Source organism: Daphnia magna, linkage group LG2 (assembly GCF_020631705.1).
Source record: "Daphnia magna isolate NIES linkage group LG2, ASM2063170v1.1, whole genome shotgun sequence".
Taxonomy (NCBI): domain Eukaryota; kingdom Metazoa; phylum Arthropoda; class Branchiopoda; order Diplostraca; family Daphniidae; genus Daphnia; species Daphnia magna.
In genome coordinates, this window is record NC_059183.1 from 3,500,749 (window position 1) to 3,512,156 (window position 11,408).

Sequence of the window (11,408 nt, forward strand, 5' to 3'; positions counted from 1 at the left end):
TTTTTTTCTTTTTATTATTTACATATCCATAGCTATTGCCATTTTACATTAACTGGTTGCGTAAAACCCGGCCTACACGTGAAAACGGAAGGGTAAAAAGAGTTGGGAAAGATGAAAGACAGGTAAAATAAAGAAAAGAAGAGAAAGAAAAGATGAAAAGGGGAGAGCAAAAGGGGGTACGGTAAACGCCCTGGTATACCTTCCATAAACATAAAATAAAATAGCATATAGCAGTTTTCCTGCTAAAGAAACTTCCACGCATGACTGTACTTGTATTCAATGGCAATACACTGTGATATTATGAGTTTATACTTCTACATGTAAACAGAATCAAATATATTCTTATTCAATGTGAATAGACTGTGATATTATAAGTTTATACTTCTACATGTGAACAGAATCAAATAAACTTGTATTCAATGTGAATACACTGTGATATTATGAGTTTATACTTCTACATGTAAACATAATCAAATATACTGGTATTCAATGTAAATACACTGTGATATTATGAGTTTATACTTGTACATGTAAACAGAATTAAATATACTTGTATTCAATGTGAATACACCCTGATACCATGAGTTTTTACTTCTATATGTAAACAGGATCAAATATTCTTGTATTCAATGTGAATACTCTGTGATACTATTAGTTTATTCTTCTACATGCAAACAGAATCAAATATACTTCTATTCAATGTGAATACACTATGATACCATGAGTTTTTACTTCTTCATTTATACAATTTCAAACAGATTGCCGGAGAAATAGGACCCAGACAAATAGGCCCCAGAGGAGTAAGACTCAGATAAGGCCATGAAGAAACAGGAACCGGAGAAATAGGACCCCTTTTTCTAATTTTCTTTTTAGGGTCCTATTTGTCCACTAGATTGGTCCTATCTGTCCGCAAGCTGGATACTATTTCTTCCTGTATAGATACGTTTTTTATAGTTTTCAGCTGACAGAACAGCGTTGGCGTTGATGCACACATTGAAACAGCCACAAGTTTTTTTTTCAACTCAGATTTCTTATTTTCTTGCATTAATACATTTCATTTGAACTGGTTTATATAGTCCATGTTATGAAAAATTGATTAATGTTCTGTAAGATTGGTAATTTTGAATACCATCATACGTGTTAGTTTTCTGCTGCATTCTTGCACCCTTCCCCGATGTAAGACGCTATGCATAACGTTATGTATGATGCATTACATTAATAAACAAGGATTTCTGTTTAATTTTTGTTACATTTTTTGATTAACCGCACACTATAAAGTATTAACTTCTAAGTTTCTGTTAGCTATGAAAGATGACCAGTATAAAAATTTGGTAGCAAAGAATTACCATTAAGCGTATTCGCAAGCAGTATCCCATCAATAAATACCTTTATCTTTGTCGGTTCTAGAATTCTCTTTAATGAATGACTTATGACTCATTCATATGAATGAAATTTGGTTTATCGGAATTTATTGGTTTATATGAACTTATCAATAACCACAGATATTTACGTTTTGGAAAATTGTCTTAGATCACTGTCTTTTCAGTGAGTCATGGATCATTAGTAGGGAGGAACTTTGGATTATCTTCATGAGCTGGTGAGCTGGTGAAGAAGCGGTAATTACAAAGGGGATTAGTGGTTGTAAGACTTAAAGCTTAACCTAAGTTATGCTTGTTAATCCTATTCCAAATCCTGATCACTCCGCTTACATGGAAAAATATTCATTCTAATCTCTGAGATTATGCCTTACGAGTAAAATTTTAGATTAAGAGATTAAGCGGTGAGGAACAAAGCCCAGTTTCTGATCCGTTGGTTTTAATTTTGTGTAGTAGCTCCGCCTGCTCAAAATGACAGAAACATTATAAAATAGGTATTATGTTCCTGAAATGGTAATAGTCTTTGCTTTCCTCTCACGCTCATACCATGGCTCCATCTACTGATCGTTGTTCTCACTGCAATTGTGTTGTTTCTTCTAAGAAACAATTTTGCTTGTGTCTTCTGTGTTAAGTCCCAATCCATCGGGCATGCTGTGGAGTTAACTTTCCTCGAGGTGTTTCTCCTACATGGAAAGAATTCTCTATTGCCTATAAGTGTTCTAAGTGCATAGATGTTGCGGATCCTGTTACCGTTGCCATTGCCGTTTCCATTGCCGTTGCCGTTGCCGTTACCGTTGCCGTTGCCGTTGCCGTGGCCGTTCCCGTTGCCGTTCCCGTTGCCGTTCTCGTTGCCGTTGCCGTTGCCGTTCCCGTTCCCGTTGCCGTTGCCGTTGCTGTTCCCGATGCTGAAGTTGCTGGTCGTCCAAAAAGGAAGTTGAAGCATCGTTAAATCTTTGAACCTTCCCATGTCGCCAAAAGACGGAAGGAAGACCATATCATTGAGAATGAACTCCCATCACACTCTTCTCTTTGCACTACACCGCCTCGTTTACTTTCTCCTTTCGATATTTTATGGTCATCTATTTTTCTTCTAACTACTATCCTTAGGTCTCCTTCTGGTACTCCGCCGGTCACACCACCACACCGAAAAAGTAAAGGCCAACCCCGCATTGCTGATTCCACCAATCCTGATTTCTCCCACAGATCTTCCAACTATCTGCAGGCGAGAAAACGAGAGTGATGGAATCCGGCATGAACCTTCCGTGGAACTAAGTAATTTGTCTCTTCATAAAAAAACCTTTTCTTATTTTAGCAGTCTTCTTTCGAGGAAACAACTATGACAAACTACAAGATTCACAAGGAAAGTTCCAACAAGGGCAAAGTGAAATTTACCAATGGATTAGGTACATAATTTTTATTTTTTTTTTTTAATTTTTTTATTGTTATTTAATAGGTTATTGCTTTACCAAGAAAAAAGTAAGCGGAAAACTTTTTACTGGGCGCTGTAGTTCGCGCTTAGATAAAGACCCATGCAAAGCTACAGTGACACAGAAAATTTCCAGCACCCAAGATTATTTTGAACACTACGACCAGCAAGACTTCAAGTAAAAACCACACACCACATTCGGAGTAACCTACAATCAAGCATGATCACGGAAACCAACGGAGGGTAAGTTAAAATTATTCAATGTTCAAATTGTTGAAAAATTTCATTAATAATTCATTGTATTAGTTTTCTATCTACAAAAAAGCCAAAGCATCATGTATTGCGGAAAAATTTAAAGAACCTGGTCGAATCGTCATGGAAGAAATAAAGAAAGCAAATGTATTGCAGGGATGGATATGCCTGATATCGATAACGCCACTAGGCGCCTGAGGCATTACACTTATGATTTACATTAAAATTATAACAAGTTAACTAAATTTTTAAAATAGATACCAAATATCAAAACACTTACCACCTGATCCAAGGAAGGATAAGCCATTTTTTAAATCTTCAAGAGAAGTTTTTCACACCAGGTTTCTTCCAAGGAGCAGTCTATGCTGGACTAGGCAACCAGCGAACATGCCACCTACTATATTTTACACCAGTCATGAAGAGACAGCTAGAGGATTGTAAGACGTGGTTCATTGACGCTACCTTCCACTTCATGCAGGATCCTATGAAACAGGTACTATATAAATTATATTATCTTGTATTCCACAATGATTCTAATATTGATTTTTACCTATCTTTTTGTTTGTGTTTTAGCATCAAGAACGATAAAGGCGATTTTAAGCAGGTGCCACTACTATTCTGCTGCATGACAAGAAGGCATGTGGTAGACTACATTGCTGTATTCGAGAAGCTAAAGTTATTAAAAATCACAAAATGTCGATTTACCATGAACTAATATTTACATCGTAAAATTTTGGAAATTATTCCACTTCCGAGAGTCCAAAGGATCGTCACCGACTTCAAACGGGCCATTTTTGTTGCTGTAAGAAAGCTTTTTGGCAATCGCATCCATAGGGATGCAATTTCCATTGGTGTCAAGCTATCTTGAAGAAGATTCGCGACCTGAAGCTTTCTTTGGCGTACAACAAAAAAGGGCCCAATCCAATTCGAGATTTTGTATTTCGTCTTCTTTGCCTTGCGTATCTTCCTGGTAATATCTATTAATTTTGTTAATTATTTGTTAGAAAATGTATTTAACTTTTAAATTTTTTTTAGCTGAGAAAATACCTTTCGTATTTGACGGTTTGCGGGACTCAGCACCACAGGAACTGGAAAGGCTGCTGGAATACATGGACAAGAATTGGATTCGTAGTCGGTTTTTGACTCCGGAAAACTGGTCTAGTTTCAACCTGCTTCTGCGAACAAACAATGATTGTGAAGTGTTACACAATGAGTGGAATAAGGTTAAAATATTAATAATATTATACAAAATTGTAGTATTAATTAATATCTACTTTGTACTTCAATGCTGTAGTTGGCAGGTGGCCCTTATCTACCCTTTAACAAGATGACCATGGTAGTGCAGCAACTCTGCGACGACGTCACATTGACACTAAAGTTACTTTCCCACAAGAAGATTATGGCGCATCGGAAGAAAGAAACCAGCATGAAGAACTCAATCTTATTTACGCTCTGGTCTTGCTATCAAGCTACTGAGGTATTTACAGCTATTTATATTATGAAACTTAAATATAATTAAACATTGCCCCAATTTTCAGTTATCTACAAACCAGCTACTAGAAGAAATGGTCCTGGAATGGCTGAGGTTCTTTCCCCTTTGTAGTTTCTGACCACCCAATGAACATCAACGATGGTAATTTGATGCATACGACATGTCTTTAGATGATAGTGATGATATTTAATTATTTTTGTATAGAGTGTGTATTTATTTGACAATGTTTTTTTACAGACTAATTTTTTTTATATTACGTTATTCATTTGACTCATTTTTTTATGTTACTAAATTTTTCTATTTTAATTTTATGTAATGTTGCGTTATGTTATTCTATGGTTTCAATTGACAATGTTATTTTACAGACTATTTTTTTAATATTACGTTATTCATTTGACAATGACAAATATTCAATTTACAATTTTTTTATCTAATTATCTAATTAATTTTTGAAATTTTCTTTTTAAATGGTGTGTAATGAAATTACCCTTTTTTCTAATAATATTAATTTACTCTTAACTTTACTTTGTACTTGTTTAATCATATTAACAAAATTAGAAAAATAATCACATTTAAAATGAACACGCAAAAACTTATACTATGAAATATATGATATATTAGGCCAGATGCTCGCCTCTCGAATATGGGTTAAACTCACGGGGTGAGGTAAAAAGGTGGACTTAGGGAAGGATTTTGTCAGGAGTGTTGGGGCCTTCGGCCAACCCGTCGGGTCTTTGACCACGCACGGGAAGACGAACATCTGGCGTTAACATTAAATACTCAACCCAAGTGACGAGGAAGATGAAGTATGTGTTGGTAGATGTTTCATGTTAACCGCATCCGTCTATCGTCATATCCATCTTCAAGCATGGTAGGTTTCATTCCACACAACGGCTTGGCTCACAAATTCTGATATTGGCCATTAATAAACCACAAGCTGAGGAAAATAAATTAGACAGTGTATTTGGCAATGGCTTTCTAAAATCAATAAGCCATTACCTGTGGATGATTCTTGAGGTCGAATTGGGTAGCACCTCGTTACGCAACCGATATGTTTGAAGGCGATATTTCCGGTATCCAGTCGATCAAACAGCTTCGAAATGCAATCATCGGTCGTAATTACCGTTGGCCGAATGTTGTTATTCCTGACGTCATTTCTGCATCCTTCAGTAAGCTTTCATTCCCATCAATTTCATAAAACCCTGTTCGTAAAACCAAATATTTAGCTTTGGAGGGACGCAGTGCCATAGCCAGGGCTCTTATGGAATACCATAACAAAACATGCATCCGGTTTCTTCCTAGATCCATCCAGCCAGATTACATTGTCTTGATTGTATTGTCAAAAGGCAACAATAATGGAACCTATAAGCCTAAGAGCTCTTAAAAATCTGCACAGAATTCAAGCAAGTTGTTCGTTTACTTGGCGTGGCTGCTGGTCAATTGGGATTTGTCTGTCTAACATCTGGGCAAAAGAAAAATAGCTGCTCTCCTCAATTGAGAGAAAAATAAATCGAGCTGCCATGGATCCAAGATTGTTCACAACATCATAGATAAATGCCTATAAAATTAAAATACTAAATTTGGTTTGATTTTCATGCCTGACTTGTCGATAACTTGACTTGAATTTTATATATATACCTGCCCTTGGATTCTTTTAGGGAAAAAATAACAACATGACACACTTGAACGTAGAACGTCACTGATAAAAATGGGCGTCTGCCGGGCTTTATCATTAATGGCTGCCTATGTTTCCACTCCAGCGTTGCAAAACTTTTCTTTCTTATATTTAACTGAATTGCTTTAATCCGAGTCATAGAACACTGGTTGGTTCACGCTGAGAGGAATCCCTGTACCGCGTTTCGTTGGTCTGAATGCCTAAAATTTTGACGGTTTTGGGGCGGGGCACAGTGGTGGAAACTAGAATCAGAGTCATCTATCGAGAGAAACTGAGTTATACAACGGCCATTGTCAGTGTTTCTATTCGAGCTTAAATTTTTCTGGTATCGTCTGCTCTGTTCGTTTCCTTTATCACTGTTGTAATTGGCTGTGGAAGTTTTCAAACGTGTTTCCTGATTTGTGCACTTATCACACACCCGCTGGAGGCTCTGACTAAATTGATCCGCTATTTCCGAAATTAGACACAACGACAGACGATTTCCCCCATGACTGTTTTCAAATGGTAGTCGGAAACGTTTTAAGAATAAGCCAGTCTTCTGTTTCAAGGGCTGTCAACAATGTTTCATTGGCACTCTCTATTATATCTAGAAACTATGTATCGTTTCCAGATGATCTTGTTAAGGCAAGTGCAGCGTAATATCACACCAAGTTTGATGGAAAACTTTACCTTAATGTTTACTAGGTAAAACGAGATTTTCAAAATGTCGGCAGAATGCCAGGTGTGGTAGGATGTATTGATGGGACTCACGTACGCATTGTGCGACCGGTCAATTTTAAAAGGCCTATGTCAACAGGAAAAATTACCACTCTATCAATGTTCAAGTAAAGAAATATCATTGTATTGTATCAATTGTCAAATTTTTTTCCACTTGAAACAGGGAATTTGTGATGCCGACTGCCGTTATTTATCGATCAACGCAACGAAGCCTGGCCTGTCAGGACTCTACGATATTCAAAGCCTGCGTGATTGGAAAAAATTTGCTAACGGATTATTCGGTCATGGTTTCCTTCTTGGGGACAGTGGGTTTGGCTGTTCAACGTATCTCATAACTCCTTCATCAGAAGATGGTGCTGAAGACGAGCTAGAGCCATCACCAAGTATTTCGATACGTTCTGTTGACGAATTCACTGATGAATGACGACTGGGTGCATCACTATGATCTGATGTTCCATAATTTGCCACAGTGCAAACCGCAGTACTCGCAGCATCCCTGGAATCCGACGGCTTTACAATGAGGAGAGGGGAAGACACAGCATCAACAACAGCTGCCCTACGTTTCTTTGCTTCAGTGCGCCCATCTCTTCCTCTTTTTTCAAGATCATTGCTAACCACCTGTTCACCATTAATTGCATTCTTCAATCGGTCTTGTGCTCCTTTGTAAGTGTCTGAAAATAAATGAAAAATAAGGATAAATTTCTAAAAAAGTTAGTCGTAAAGAAAGAAACTTGAAAAAGGATAACTTTCTCAAAAAGTTATTCGTAAAGAAAGAAACTTGAAAAAAGGATAACTTTCTCAAAAAGTTTTTCGTAAAGTAAGAATCTTGCAAAATATGGATACATTTCTCAAAAAGTTTACGTAAAGAAAGAAACTTGAAAAAAAAGGATTAATTTAACGGTTAACAAAAACGGTTTTAAAAGAGATCGTTTTTCCCACGATTGTTTAATTCTTTGCTAATTATTGTGATAACGTTTTCTTGCTCGATAATGTTTAACATTTTAACAACCGTTTCCTCTTTTAAAATAAAATAGCTGTTAGCTTCATCACATTTTAAAGTTATAGATTTGTAATGCAATGTTATATTGTTTTCCGGCGCCTGTGCTCAGAACTGGTCCATTGGTGTGTTTTTTTTCAAAACTGTTTTTCCCGTATCGATTTTGTTGAATTCAATAAAATTACGTTCTTCTTCGGCAATTCGTCTCACGATCTGACTTAGAACACGTTCATGTTTTCTGATCATTGATTTAATTTTCTTCATATTATTTTCGAAAGAGAATGAGCTGAAGTTGTCCAAATGACCAAATCTCATCACATCATCTGGCAAATGTATCAGGCAGTGAACATTATATGAGATGAACCTTTCGCCATAAATAATTTTGCACTCTACAACAAAGCAACTAACAAATCTTTTGCATAACGGTTGTATAAAGGTTCCTGGCACAGATGTGGTTGAGAAAGAATTTTGATAGCTGTATGCAGAAGCATAAAATTATCATAAAAATCTTCCAGGGGCTTTCCATTAAAAATTGCTTTTAAAATTGCTGGCCCGGTGACCAGCAGAAATTGGCGCAGCTCAGTAGCTTTCCAGCGGGGTAGTTCAGCCAATACTCGTGGTTTTCTTGCGAAATCACAAGGAACAAAATTTTTGATCATCACTAATGCAGCTGATATCCCCTCAATATTTTGGCGACCTATTCTAGTAGAAAGAGGGCCACGAATCCAAAGCCACAATAGTTTCCTCATTACTCCGAGACACACACAATGCATGTAATCTACAGCGAATGAGGTAACCATATCGATGTCCAAAAGTTCCAATAATGATGTTCCGTTATGGTGCCCATCTTGAGTTTTGTTTATAAAATTTTCGTGACTTCTAAGTGGTGCCGATGTCTCTAAAACTACTACGCGCCCCGCATATTTACCGTGAACTTCACATTTTGGACAGCTTTCGTATCCTGTGTGAATTTTAATAAACTTGATAAGGGCATTTGCTGGGGCATCACATTTGAAGCCAAATACCACTAGTTTTATAACTTTCCCATTATGAAAAAATCCGGTTTGTTGGAGTTTCACTAGTTCCTTGACAAAATCTTTAAGGTAGTCATTTGCGTTTTTTGGTTTACTATTTGCATGAAAAATCCCAAGAACGAACGGAGGCCAGTTCGACATTGGAGCATCAAAGAATTTACATTGAATTGGCCACACTTGACTTCCCGATGCTTTTGCTACTGGAAGTCCATCGGTGTTGAAAATGAAGCGGAACACTTCTAGCAAAACATTTTTAAAAAGAAAGCCATATTTTTGGAGCATAAATCTTATGCCACGAGAAAGACCGAAATGAAAATAATGCCCTGGTTCAACACATTAAAGGACCGTTTTTTTTCACAGTATTAAGGAGTGTCCTGCATGTTTTAGGTAGATCCAGCTCTTCGTATTCTGGTAGCGCTGGTAATACATGACTTAGTAAAGAGTCAACGGCATTTTGTTTTATTTTAAAATCCACAGCCAATGACGCAAGTTTAGTTGTAAATGTTTGTGGAAGCGGATTACAAACAACAGAATCACTATCATTACTTTGTAAATCGTCGTTAAGCAAATTTTGAAAAATAGAATCGTCGTCAAAGTCGTCATCACTTGAAATTTCACATTCGTCACAGAAACTATCGAGCGGTTCCGCATCGCTCTCGTAATCAAAATCAATTATTGTTAAAGTCTCAGAGAAATCCATTCGGCACTGAAATGCACCAGCACCATCTGTAACTAGTTGATTAGTAATCAAATCTCCTTGTGTATCACCATCTGTTGGCTCGTCGGCTATTTCTTCACTTACAGCAGTTTCAGGCAATCGATTGTATTCTTCCGTTCGAACTCCAGTAAAAGAAGATTCTGCTTCTATAGACAATTCAATATCTTTAAGTGCAGTTTCAACTCTACTTCTTTTCTGTCTCGGTCAAACACTTTCCATTTTTTAAATATTAAACGATGAAATCAGATTTAAAAAATCAAATTTTTCACGAAGCACCGACAAAATGTACCGACGATGAGACTACTACGACAAAACTTAAGTTGCCAAGTCTATTTTTGCTGTAAATGTTCATAAAGAAAGAAAATAGTTTTTTTATGAATATGCGATTGCGACGTTATCTAATTTAAAAATTAAAGCCCAATTAAAGGCGCTTATAATACCGTAACATTCGGTAAAATAAATCCCAGATTAAGACCGGAAAAAGCCATCTATATGATGGCTTATCTTGGGAATTTCGATTACCAAATTTTCACTCACAGTAAAAAATACCAGACGTTCAAAAAAAAAGAATTGACCAATTTAAAGACGTTTTTTAAACGGGTTGTATTATGAAAGGGGAAGACCAGTATACGATCGAGAATAAGCCGTCTTTTTCCGGGTGTTTTTAATGGTTTTGTGCTGACGTTTTTTGTCCCAAAATAAAACGCGGAGTGTTGTCTGGGGTAGGTTATTGGAACAGTTATCCCTATTTACAAATTGACAATCCAAATTGGATTGACGACGATCTGTGGAAGAAACACCGTGACGCTCTCACAGATATTCCACCAGTAACTTGGCAAAAACTTAAAGACTATTTATTGTTTATCGGTCTTCAACATTTCACACTTCATTTTCAGTTTCAGTATTTTACTTTTCATGAAATCAAGTGAATCAGAACAGTGTTCATTTTTACGTTAAAGAGAAAAATAATTTATAATTCATAGTGTGACGTTGATTATGAAACATGTTGCAAAGAATACATTCTTGAACGTCACTAATGTTACATTCCAAATTACTTTCTTTGACATTCAAGGGATCAGAAGAGTGAACATTTTGATCTCAAAATAGTACGGAAATTTTAATTACTACTGTGATGGTAGTTGGCTGTGTAACAGAAATAGATTTTCTTACCCATATTACTCATGTTGCTTTCGGAATTATTCAGGTTACATTCTACAATGATTCCATCAGATTCCGGATCAGCATTATTGATCAACAACGAAGGAACCCAGTCTACATCTTCACAATTGTCTGATGGTGTACCTAATAAATAATAAATGTTAGGATGTATTTCCCTGAGCATGCTTTTGGTAGCTTTACCTGAGACAAAATGTTTCGAGCAAACTAAATTCTCACATGATAAATCAAGTCTGTTTGAAGGGTCGATAACTGCAAGCCACTTATTTCGTTTTTGCTGTGTTTTGACAGCAGCTAAAGAATTCGCTTTAGAGCGAACATTAACTTTGGAAAAAAAATCCCACTTGGATTTTTTCACTTCTTTACTGGCACAATTTTCACGCAGCAACACCTACTCATTTTAATAACTGTAAAATACAGGGAAAAAATAGCAATTGGAATTTTGACAGCTTCCTTTTATTTCATAAACTTAGAAAAGCCAATGCTTTTCATTTTCAGCTGCACTACGTGTCCAAAAATACCGTGCCAAGATGGCAACCTCGAAC

General features: G+C 36.5%; 3 long non-coding RNA genes and 1 pseudogene across 5 annotated transcripts; 2 read left to right on the forward strand and 2 right to left on the reverse strand.

Annotated features, from left to right (window-relative positions):
• The first annotated feature begins 3,679 nt into the window (after window positions 1–3,679).
• LOC123466388 lies at window positions 3,680–4,736 on the forward strand (annotated as a pseudogene).
• A 330-nt stretch (window positions 4,737–5,066) lies between these two features.
• On the reverse strand, window positions 5,067–6,330 carry LOC116915701. 3 transcript variants are annotated; one of them, XR_006642967.1, is made up of 5 exons: window positions 6,185–6,330; window positions 5,967–6,104; window positions 5,817–5,908; window positions 5,546–5,748; window positions 5,067–5,483 (listed from the first exon to the last, which is right to left on the reverse strand). It is a non-coding gene; the product is annotated as an uncharacterized LOC116915701 (long non-coding RNA). The 3 variants fall into 3 exon arrangements; XR_006642968.1 differs by having other exon boundaries at window positions 5,817–5,916; window positions 5,967–6,120; window positions 6,185–6,314; XR_006642966.1 differs by having other exon boundaries at window positions 5,967–6,120; window positions 6,185–6,307.
• Window positions 6,331–6,466: 136 nt separating this feature from the next.
• On the forward strand, window positions 6,467–7,637 carry LOC123469677. Its single transcript, XR_006642969.1, has 2 exons — window positions 6,467–7,045; window positions 7,102–7,637. It is a non-coding gene; the product is annotated as an uncharacterized LOC123469677 (long non-coding RNA).
• A 3,052-nt stretch (window positions 7,638–10,689) lies between these two features.
• On the reverse strand, window positions 10,690–11,408 carry LOC116934571. The gene is made up of 2 exons (XR_004400798.2): window positions 11,047–11,408; window positions 10,690–10,989 (listed from the first exon to the last, which is right to left on the reverse strand). It is a non-coding gene; the product is annotated as an uncharacterized LOC116934571 (long non-coding RNA).